The following is a 10032-nucleotide window of genomic DNA, read 5'->3' on the forward strand; positions in this document are numbered from 1 at the left end:
GAATACTTCAGGGGTCAGAGAGTCAGGGGTAAGCCTGCTCAAATAAGAATGTTTTTAACCCCTTCCTAAACTGAGTGAGGGAGGCGGCCGAGCGGAGCTCAAAGGGCAGCGCGTTCCAGAGGCTGGGGGCCATATTGCATTGACTTTTTGAGGGGGCAGAGGGTTGGGATTGATGATCATTTTAGGAGTGATAAGAAGACAAGGGCACAACATCTCCCAAAGGGAGTCCTCCAGAAAGGTAACTAGGAAATATTACTCATTGTGTCAATACAGTGATTTCATCCCCATTTATCAGATTGTTATATCATTGCTCAAGAAGGAGAAGGAGGAAAAGAAGCAGGGCCCAGTTGCCCAATGCCACCTCCTTAGAGAAATGTGACGGTGCACAACGAAAGGCACAAGGTACGTCATTGCACAACATGCGGCCATGTACAATGGTATCAGAGAGCCAGCGCGGTGTCATGGTTTGAGCATTGGACTATGACTCTGGTGACCAGGGTTCGAATCCCAGCTCAGCCATGAAACCCATTAGGTGACCTTAGGCAATAAGTCACACTCTCTCAGCCTCAAAGGATGACAATGGCAACCCTCCTTTGAACAAATCTTGCCAAGAAAACCCCATGATAGGTTCACCTTAAGTCAGAAATGATGTGAAGACACACAATGTTAACAACAACATCAGCTGAATTTCAGAGGAAGGAACTGGCAAATATTTTTATGTTTCATTTTGATGCTGCCTTTCTCCCAGAGAGGGACCCAAGGAGGCTCACAAATAAAAGCTCCTTGCCTAAGAAAACTCTGTTTCATGGGGCCAGCATTAAGTCAAGAGGCAATTTCAATGCACACACACACCGCACACAATGTGGCACAGGGCCTAAACTAAGCTAAGCAGGGTCAGCCTTGGTTAGTATTTGGGTGGGAGACCACCAACCGTGGGCTGTATTTCAGAGGAAGGGACTTGCAAAGCCACCTCTGAGGATCCCTTGCCTATGAGAACCCTCTGAAATTCATGGGGTTTGCCATACGTCAGAAAGGATATTTGGGTCCTTGTGGGGTTGCTACTGTCCATAATTCCAGACCTCCACCCAAACCACCCAAAGTGAGTGACGGTTGCATAAGCTGGACTTCCGCCATTGCAATTCGCTAATCTCCCCCGTATTAGTAGTTCCCCTGCGGCTCCAAGTCTGAGCTTGTCCAAAATGGGTTTTTCTCCTGCTTTCTGGATGCGAGGAAAGTGTCGGAGGGGAGAGGGAAGCAGAGCAACCAAAGCGGATGCAAACGAAGGGGACTGCGGTCCCTTCTGGGACCAGATTTGAATCGGATGCAAAACTGGTCACCTGGATGGAAGGAGGGCAGCGGGAGAGGCCTTTTCACCTGGCAGCCCAGATCCTCCTGCCCCAAAGCCAGCATCCTGGCCTGAGGGACTTGTCTATCTACATTGGAAAATGAAAGGAAAAGTTGGAAGCGATTGGGCCGGTCCTTATCAGGAAACCTTAATTAATCTCCCCCTCGTATTGGTCAATGGGTACCTTTTAAACCGGATTGCAAATCGGTTTGATCTGGTTGAAATGACCCTGGTTCCCACTTGAATCTATTCGCTAAAGCACACACTAGACCCATTTAACCCACATCTTTTTGATGCTGATGTTATCCGCATCATTTTGAATAAATCAATTCTGTGCAAGTTTGTGAACCAGATGCGGATCGGAATTGATTTATATTTGCCCTTCAGCCGGATGGAGCGGTTCCATTTTGAACCGGTTCATTAGTGAATGTGAACCACAAGTGGGTTATTTTACATGGGGAAAAAATGCGATGGGGGCAAATCTAGTGGGAACCACGCTCCGCTCTCGAATTGATCCATCAATTTGGATCACAAACCACTTTTGTTTGTAAGTGGGAATGAGGCCATGATCTAGAGGTTAGAGGGCTATACTCTGGGAAAGTCGGGTTCAAATCCTAGCTCAGCCGTGGAAGACTACTGGGTTGCCTTGAGCCTCCTGATGGCAAGAGCTTTTCAATGGTGGAAAATGCTGCTGCCTTGGAAGGTGATGGAGTCTCCTCCTTTGGAGGTTTTTAAACAGAGGCTGGATGGCCATCTGTCAATGGGGATGCTTTGCTTGTGAGTTCCTGCATGGCAGAAGAATGGGATTGGACTGGATGGTCCCTTGGGGTCTCTTCCAGCTCTAGGATTATATGATGATTTAATATGGTCAGTGGTCCACAGTGCTCCACCACTGAAGAAGATTTTTAGCCCATGTTTTGGAGAAGGGCTGTAACTTTGCCAGGAGAGAAAGCAGGGGAGGAGGCCTTGCAGAGGCAGACCTGTCGTGACACGTTCTGGGCAAAACTGAGAGACACGCGTCAGAAAGACCCAGGCAATCTCGGCATCCCAAACTTGTAAACATCTTTGTTCGGTGGCGGCGAGTGGAGAGTTAACGCTGTTCATGTGCGTGTCTGTGTCTCTCTCTGTGTGTGTCTCATGTTGCTGGAATGTGCCTATTATTCCTTTCACCTCTGGCCTCCTCCTCCTCCTTTTCCGCAGCTGAGGTGTATTTGCTGAGCTGGTTTCTCATGGAAACAATTCTTTAAAAGCAACGAAGCTGCAAAACGTGGTTAATAACATTTGTCTTGGCGGCAGGACTTGACTTCGACTGGCATGCTGGGCAAGGAAGGGAGGATGGAAAGGAGAAGGAGGCATCCAGACTCATGCGCAGCAGGCTGGCAGCCAATGTGCCCATGGTCCCCAAATCAATGGGGAATTTTAACACATGCACACCAGACACACCCAGCATTTTCTTTGCAAACAGGAGGCTAACGGTCAACTTCTTTCTCTGAATTCCCCTGGAAGTAAACCCTCCAATTGCCCCAATGTGGCAAGGGCAGTAAACCATATCCTCCATTGTCCCCTCCACTTTTTCAGCTGAAAAAAATGCAGCTTGCAGACAGAAATCTGGACCATCTGTGAGTCTGTGCTCTGCTTCACAAAACAAAGAGGGAGGGGAAAGACTTTGGAAACATGTGCGTAGATCATGTACAAGAGCCAGCATGGCGCAGTGCCTTGCGCATTGGGCTACGACTCTGGAGACCAGGGTTTGGTTCCTCATTTGGGCATGGAAAACCACTGGGCAAAGCATATAATCTCAGCCCCAGATATAACCCTATGGAGTTTATCACATGGGGATAATTTCAGCATTAAGTGTTTTTCTTATTTGTGGTTTCCCCGCATTCACGGGGGTCCTGTGCCCCTAACCCCAGCAAATGTGGAGGACGAATGGAGCTGGAAAAGTGGGATGGCAGAGGATTAGTTGGGACTGTTTCTGCCAAGTCAGAACAGTTGGAGGGCTGGGAATGTGAGGCCTTCAATAGATAATGGTTAGGAATAGCCTTTTAAAGACCACAACAGGGTGAACTAATAAAAGCACATATACAGCTCGTGCGGCAAGGTCCATTTCCGTCAGTTCAGAGAAGGTCAGACAGATGTCTGAAAGGCTTGCTGGGAGCTACCCTTTTCCATGCCCAGGATGCCCTGAGTGCCACGGAGGGGTTAAACCCTGGCATGGGTTTGGCCACTGACTTCCCTTCTGCTAAGAAGCAGCGTCACCTTTCCCACAGTTGCAATCAGGCCTCCTTGGTGTTGCTTTGTGATACTGACAGGAACTGGTGTGTTTGCAGAGCCGCCTTGGTGCCAGGCGGGTGAATTGGAGGGTAAGGCCCACCGGGCATCAGGAAACGGTTGCACCCTGAGGCCAAAGCCACCATCGATTGGGTGCACAGCTTCTGTTTATTGCACACACACACATCTATTGCTGTTTGCCACCTCTCACCTGTGAATCACCTGCCTGACAAATATTATAAATACTGTCTTGCAAACAACACAAAAAAGTGTGTGTTGTGTTTCCGGTCCAGCTGGGCCCTATGACTTTCTCTGCGGCTGTGTTCAGGATAAAAGTCCTCCTAAAAAAGAAAGTTTGGGAAATGACACACTGCCCAAGACTGTGGCCACAATCCTAATGGGTGTGTTACCCATTTACAAGCTCCTTCTCAGCATTGGTTGGGCATTTTTGTCCAAGGCTGCATTCATTTAGCGCAAGGTTGCAAAAGTGGAGTTGTGCATGCGGTGCGATTTCACACGGTTGTGCATTACACACAAATGCATGGCGCATGGCATTCAGTTGCACATGGATGCATACTGCTTGCATTCATTTGGTAGCTCATTCAATTCTAAAACACTATAATGGGCTGTCATTATGCAACCAGTGTGTAACTCTGTGATCGCAAAGTTACATTTGCTGTTTTTGTTATGTGCCTTCTAGCCTTTTTCCAACTTGTGGTGACCCTAAGGAGGACCTGTCTTGGGGTCAGATCTTCCCCTGATAGGGACTCTCTATTCTTATTGATGCAGCCCATAATTTCAATGTCTTTTCTCCTGTTGCTGCCAAAACCCATCAGAATTGCTGCCTTTCCCATGGTCTTCTTTGTCCCTGGCAGAATGTCCCAAGGTGGAGGTCAGGGAAGGTATGATGGGAGATAATTCAACCTCCTTTTGACTTAGTCCCGTTTGCCTTGTTGAAGAATTCAATCCATCCCTTACCAGTCTCTGGATTTCCTCTTTCTGCTCAACTGATCCTTCCCCTCCGTCACACATTGGGATGCGCCTGTGTACTGCAGCATGCCCAAACTTGCAAAGAGTTTGTGGCGCATGCAGAGATATGTATGCATTTGCCATTATGTAAAATGAGGAGGTGTTGTTGTTTTAGGGGGGAGAACAGGGAGGAGAATAATCCTGCCATGCAAAAGTGGAACTCAACTACGCTCAGCAAAGAAGTTGTAGCGTGACGTAATCTGCGCACCGTGTGACCTGCTGCATCTTATCTCTGTGTCGTGGTTAATGTGAGTTGGACAAAGGCGGCACATTAAGCCCGGCCATTGTGTGGCTTCTCCAGGCTTTGCGGAGGACGTGCATTTATGCACGGGGCACATGGTTGATATGGACAGCTTGAGGATGGGCCATTGCAGCTTGGGAGCGCATACTTTGGATCAGGAAGGAGGGATGCCAGGTCCAATTCCTCTTTATGGGAAAGGCCCCTAAGCTTCTCCTACTTGCATTGACATTACTGAGCCAAATGGACGAACAGTTGGATACCAAAGGACTTTCCTGGGCTGTATCCACAGTGGAGAAATAACCCAGTTTGGCACCGCTTTAACTACCCTGGCTGAAGGCTATGGAATTCTGGCAGGCCCACAACGAACTCCAACTCCCAGAATTCCATAGCCTTCAGCCAGGATGCTGAGAAGCGGTGCCAAACTGAGTTATTTCTCCAGTGTGAATGCAGCCCAGGAATGTCCTTTGGTAGCCAACCAAAGAGCTGGAATGAATCTTGCAGGAATCTAGCATAGCCAGGAGGCATATCTACCCTTTGCCCACAAACCATGGTTTAGTTACTACCTGGATTAACTCCTCCTGTCCGTCCTCCTCCTCCTCTATTCAATGTTGCCTTTGCTGCTGGAATGCTGATCTCAATGGGAAAAAATGCCTGGCACAGAAGTTGTAGTAAGAGCCAAGGATAGGAGCATTGCCTCCGCCTGGTATCACCAAATGCTCCTCGTATGTTGGCACAGCACTTGGGTCTGTAAAACTCTAACCCCAGATTTGTTGTTGTTCACTTTATTTGTACCCAGACAAATGGGTTTTAAATCCCATTTTAAATCCCGTTTCTGCATGGGATGCCTCCCGTGTGAGAAACTGTTCTTATCACAGAAGCTTCATTTGGAAAACCAAGCTAAAAGTATGCAAAGAGTTGTGGCACCAGAGCTTTGTAAGGTGTTGCATGTCGAGGCATGCTTTACCCAGAATCTAGGGGGAAATGCTCATGCTTCAATTAAGGCAATAAAGAAACACCTTGCAGAGAGGGATGCATCCAAAGAATAGCAGGGACAGAAAGTGGGAGAAGGTATGTGTGTGCGCATATGTGTGAGACATAGAGAGAGTTGCATAGAAGTGCTTGGAACCGACTGTTTGGTTTAGAAATAGTGTGCCAAAACTATTCCTCCTCTTGCAAGAAAAGGCTTAACTAGCCCCACACACTTTGAACCCAGAGGAAAGCAAGCCTTCATGGGTATGTTAGGAGGAGCTCCAAGGGTGAAAGTAGGCTGGAGCCCCCCTTCCTTCTGCCCTCCGATACTCCTTTTCCCCGGCTTGGTTTCTCCATCCGTTTCCTTGGTAAATATTTTCTCTCCGTTGCCATGCTCTGACTGACAGCTGCTCCCCAGGCCTTTGTGCGGGATTCTTGCACAATCGTCCACATCCCATGAAGGAGGAAACAGCAGAACCTGTGTGTGTGTGTTTTACACATAGACTACACACTATGAGAGCCTTTAGGGCTGAAAGGCGGTGTATAAATACCATAAGTAAATAAATACTATGCGCACTCCAACACTTTATGACCCCATCTCCATAGGGGTGCCCTACATCCATCCATCCCTCTCCCCACATGCCAGTCTCATTGCCAAACTGGATCTGACACTTCATCTCCATGTGCAAAGACCACTTTCCTATGCCTTTGTGCACCAACAACCCTCATTAACATTGAACCTGCAACTTCATTTCTGTATGACTTAAGAAGTGGCTTGAGAAGACAGACATTTTCTATGCGTCAAAGCTTGGGAGAATTAACTTTTCCTTTGGAAACAACTGACCCCCTGCTCCGCTCTGGACCCCACAACATGCTCTAACTCCCAGAATTCCATAGCCTTGAGCCAGAAAGAGTTAAAGTGGTGTCAAACCAGGTTATCTCTCCAGTGCGGATGCAGCCTAAATTACTTAAACTGTCCCTTCTTTGCAGACTCAGGAACTGTCCACCTGGAATGCCTAGAGGCCTTTATCCTTTTGGAACAGGCGGAAATGGTGCAAAATTGGGAAATGCCAAAAAATGATGGTGTCAAGAGAAAGGGGGCTGGGGTCTTGAAGACCCCAGGGCAGACCCACATAAACCCATGGACTTTTGCCTCCTCAGCTCCTGGAGGAAACAACCGCTTTCTGTGCTGGGCTGCTCTTCTCTGTACAGAAAGCATGATTTCTCCGCAGCTGCATTAAGAGGGAGAAAAAGCCACAATTGCAGAACATTTTTTAATCATGAAATGCCTCACTCAAGGAAGCAGATGACTCTCATGTTTGGCAAGACGCTGCCAAGCCAGCTGCAAGCGGCATCCTTGTCCAATTCATTTTTGCAAGTGGCCTTTTCTGTCTTCTTCGGTCTCCATCGTGTTCACATCTCCATTGAAAGGAATGTGTTTGAAGCCCCACCAAGTGAAAGAGGTGACTCAGCAGCCAGGGAAGCATGGCACATTTCTCCAAAGGCCTCCCTTCTTATTATTAATTATTTAAAACTTATTTGCACTCCTGTGGGCAGTTTGCATGGCTCTCTTTGCTTTTGGTCCAGCTGCAAAATGGTCAGAGATGGAAGGCTCTGAAGCAAAACACCTCATTCCAATCTGCCTGCGCATAAATGCCAATAAATGCGAAGGTACTAATGTTCCCCCAGTTGATTTATTGCTGCCACGTTTCCTGTAGATGAAGAGCCTTGTTAAATTTGGGGAAAGACGCAGCAAAGGTGCTGGAGCTGACTCACGCTGAGTTTTCTTTCATTCAAATGATAGGACAAAGAGGTTGGAAGCTTTATCAAGGCTATCATGGCCGGCATCCATGGTTTTTTTTTTTTTTGGGGGGGGGGGGTTGGGCTATGTGGCCATGTTCTAGAAGAGTTTGTTCCTAATGTTTTGCCGGCACCTTACTGGGCCCTTTGTCTCGACAGCTGGGTGAAATCTTGGGATGCATCCGAAGAAAGAGTCCTTGGCTGGAATCTTGCTGGGAGAAGGAGCTGGAATCATGGCTGGGAAGGAGAGGCAAATGGAGAAGGGCTCTTTTTGGTTTTTCTGCTGCAGCTGCCCTTGGAGCTCTCCAGGTGCTGGACCTCCATCCAGAAAGAATACTCTCCGCTGTTGGGGTCACAGGTGAAGGGGGCCATTGTGGTGTAGACACAGGTTTCAGGGTTGGAATAGGACTCCAGGAGACCACTTACTCATGGGAACCTACTTATTTACTTAATTGGGTAAGTCACACTCTCTCAGGATCCAAGGAGAAGAAAGGCAAGCCCTCACGCCAAACAAACCTTGCCAAGAAACCCCATGATACAGTTCCCTGAGGTCAGTGGCTCTCAACCATCCTAATGCCGCAACCCTTTAATACAGTTCCTCATGTTGTGGTGACCCCCAACCATAAGATTATTTCCCTCTCAGTTCCTAAAACCGACGGAAATATGTGTTTTCAGATGGTCTTAGATGGCCACCATGAAAGGGTTGTTGGACCTCCAAAGAGGTCGCAACCCACAGCTTGAGAACCGCTGCCTTAGGGTCTCCATAAGTCAGAAATGACTTGCAAGCACACAGCAGCAACCATGTCCTCATTGGCACTTTTGCTGGTCTAAATTTCAGATGCAAAGTTCAATGGAAAGCTTTCCTCTGGGAATCTTCAAGACAACTATCCTATGCCATGAGATTTCATGGCCCAAACCTCCGACTTAGGGGCTTGCAATGTCGCCAGGAGAGGTTCCTGGGGATGTTTGAAGGAGAGGAACATGGGATGTTTTGGAGCAGGAGACATTAAGCATCCACCGCAGTCTTTCTGAGTGTGTCATCTGAATCCAAACATGTATAACAAATGAGGAAAATGCACACAGAGAGGGAGCCAGTGTGGTGTCATGGTTGGAGCACTGGACTAAGACTCTGGAGACCAGGGTTCAAATCCTTGCTCAGTCACTCTGTCTCAGCCTCAGAGGAAGGCCATGGTGGCAAACCTCCTCCAAAGAAACATGGCCAAGAAACCCAAGTGATCGGTTCCCCTTAAGGTCGCTATAAGTTGGAAATGGCTTGAAGACACATCACAATAGCTGCTGAACCTATTTGGGAGAGCTTTGGAATAAAACCTGGAGCAGATGCACTGTCCCCATTGACATGGGACCCACCGTCCACCCTTCCATCCGTAGCAAAGGGCGTGATGGGAAAGTGAGTCCTGAGTGATGCTCAACACAAGGCAAACCCAAGGGCCGACATTGCTAACTCAGGAGGCATGACTCCAACCTGCTTCACTCCAGATTCAGAGGACATGCAAATCCTAGGGACTGGCAGGAGTCCAGGGATGCTTCCTCCTTCTTGCGGAGGCAACAGAGGAGCCAAGCCATTGCCGGATTTGGGGGCAGGTGAATTTTGCTCCAACAACACTTCCCTGGTCATTTCTGGTTGTTCCCTGGATTCATGGTCCCCCAACTTAGGTCCTTAATAGTTGCGGAGCCTAAACTCCCAGAAGCTCCAAACAGCAGGGTCAGTAGCCAGGGATTCTGGGATTTGTAATCCAATATGCACCTAGAATCTGGCCAAAAACTACTAGGATGACCTAGTAGTTAACCAACATTGCAGCTTCTTGACCTTGTCCTTTTAAAACAAAGTCAAGTTGGGCATAAATAGCAGTGTAACCTTTTTATGTGTTTATTTGTATTTTCCCCGCTACTTTTCTGGTCTTCTTATGAGCTGACTTGAGTTCCCAAAATTTAGGAACTATGTATGCAAAAAAACAAAAAAACACAAAAAAACCACAATAATGTATGCATGCAAAAAGAAAATAAGCGTAGCATTGGATTCCTAGATCCTTCTCAGCCTATTTCAACCCCAGACAATTTGGCTTCTCTCAGACCTGTTTTTTGGCTTCCAGGGCTGCCACCCACCTGCACCCCCTCAACTCACCTGGCTTCACCCCACTTTCCCCCACGATCAGCAATAGCCATCTCTCACCCCCCCCCCCAATCTTCCTCCTCCTCCTCTTCCTCCAAAGGCCTCCAGGCAGCTCCCATGTCAGCCATGATGATTAATGTGCAACCCAGAACCTGATTTTTCACTCTCTTTGTGAAGTGGAGACAATGCGGAGGATGATTAGCATTATTATCATTTCATTACAGAAACCAAAATGCTTTGCAAAAG

At 47.8% G+C, this 10032-nt stretch overlaps 1 protein-coding gene across 1 annotated transcript in view; it reads left to right on the forward strand.

The window, feature by feature from the left end:
- Nucleotides 1–9563, forward strand: part of LOC149308614 (Krueppel-like factor 8) — a 74849-nt gene extending 65286 nt beyond the window's left edge. The window contains exon 7 of the mRNA XM_089536123.1: nucleotides 7815–9563. The gene's annotated coding sequence lies outside the window, so the exon portion shown is untranslated. The remainder of the gene's footprint in view (nucleotides 1–7814) is intronic.
- The last annotated feature ends 469 nt before the right edge of the window (nucleotides 9564–10032 follow it).

This window comes from Sceloporus occidentalis, unplaced genomic scaffold, assembly GCF_023333645.1.
Source record: "Sceloporus occidentalis isolate IW3139 unplaced genomic scaffold, rSceOcc1.0.p SCAF_8, whole genome shotgun sequence".
NCBI lineage: Eukaryota > Metazoa > Chordata > Lepidosauria > Squamata > Phrynosomatidae > Sceloporus > Sceloporus occidentalis.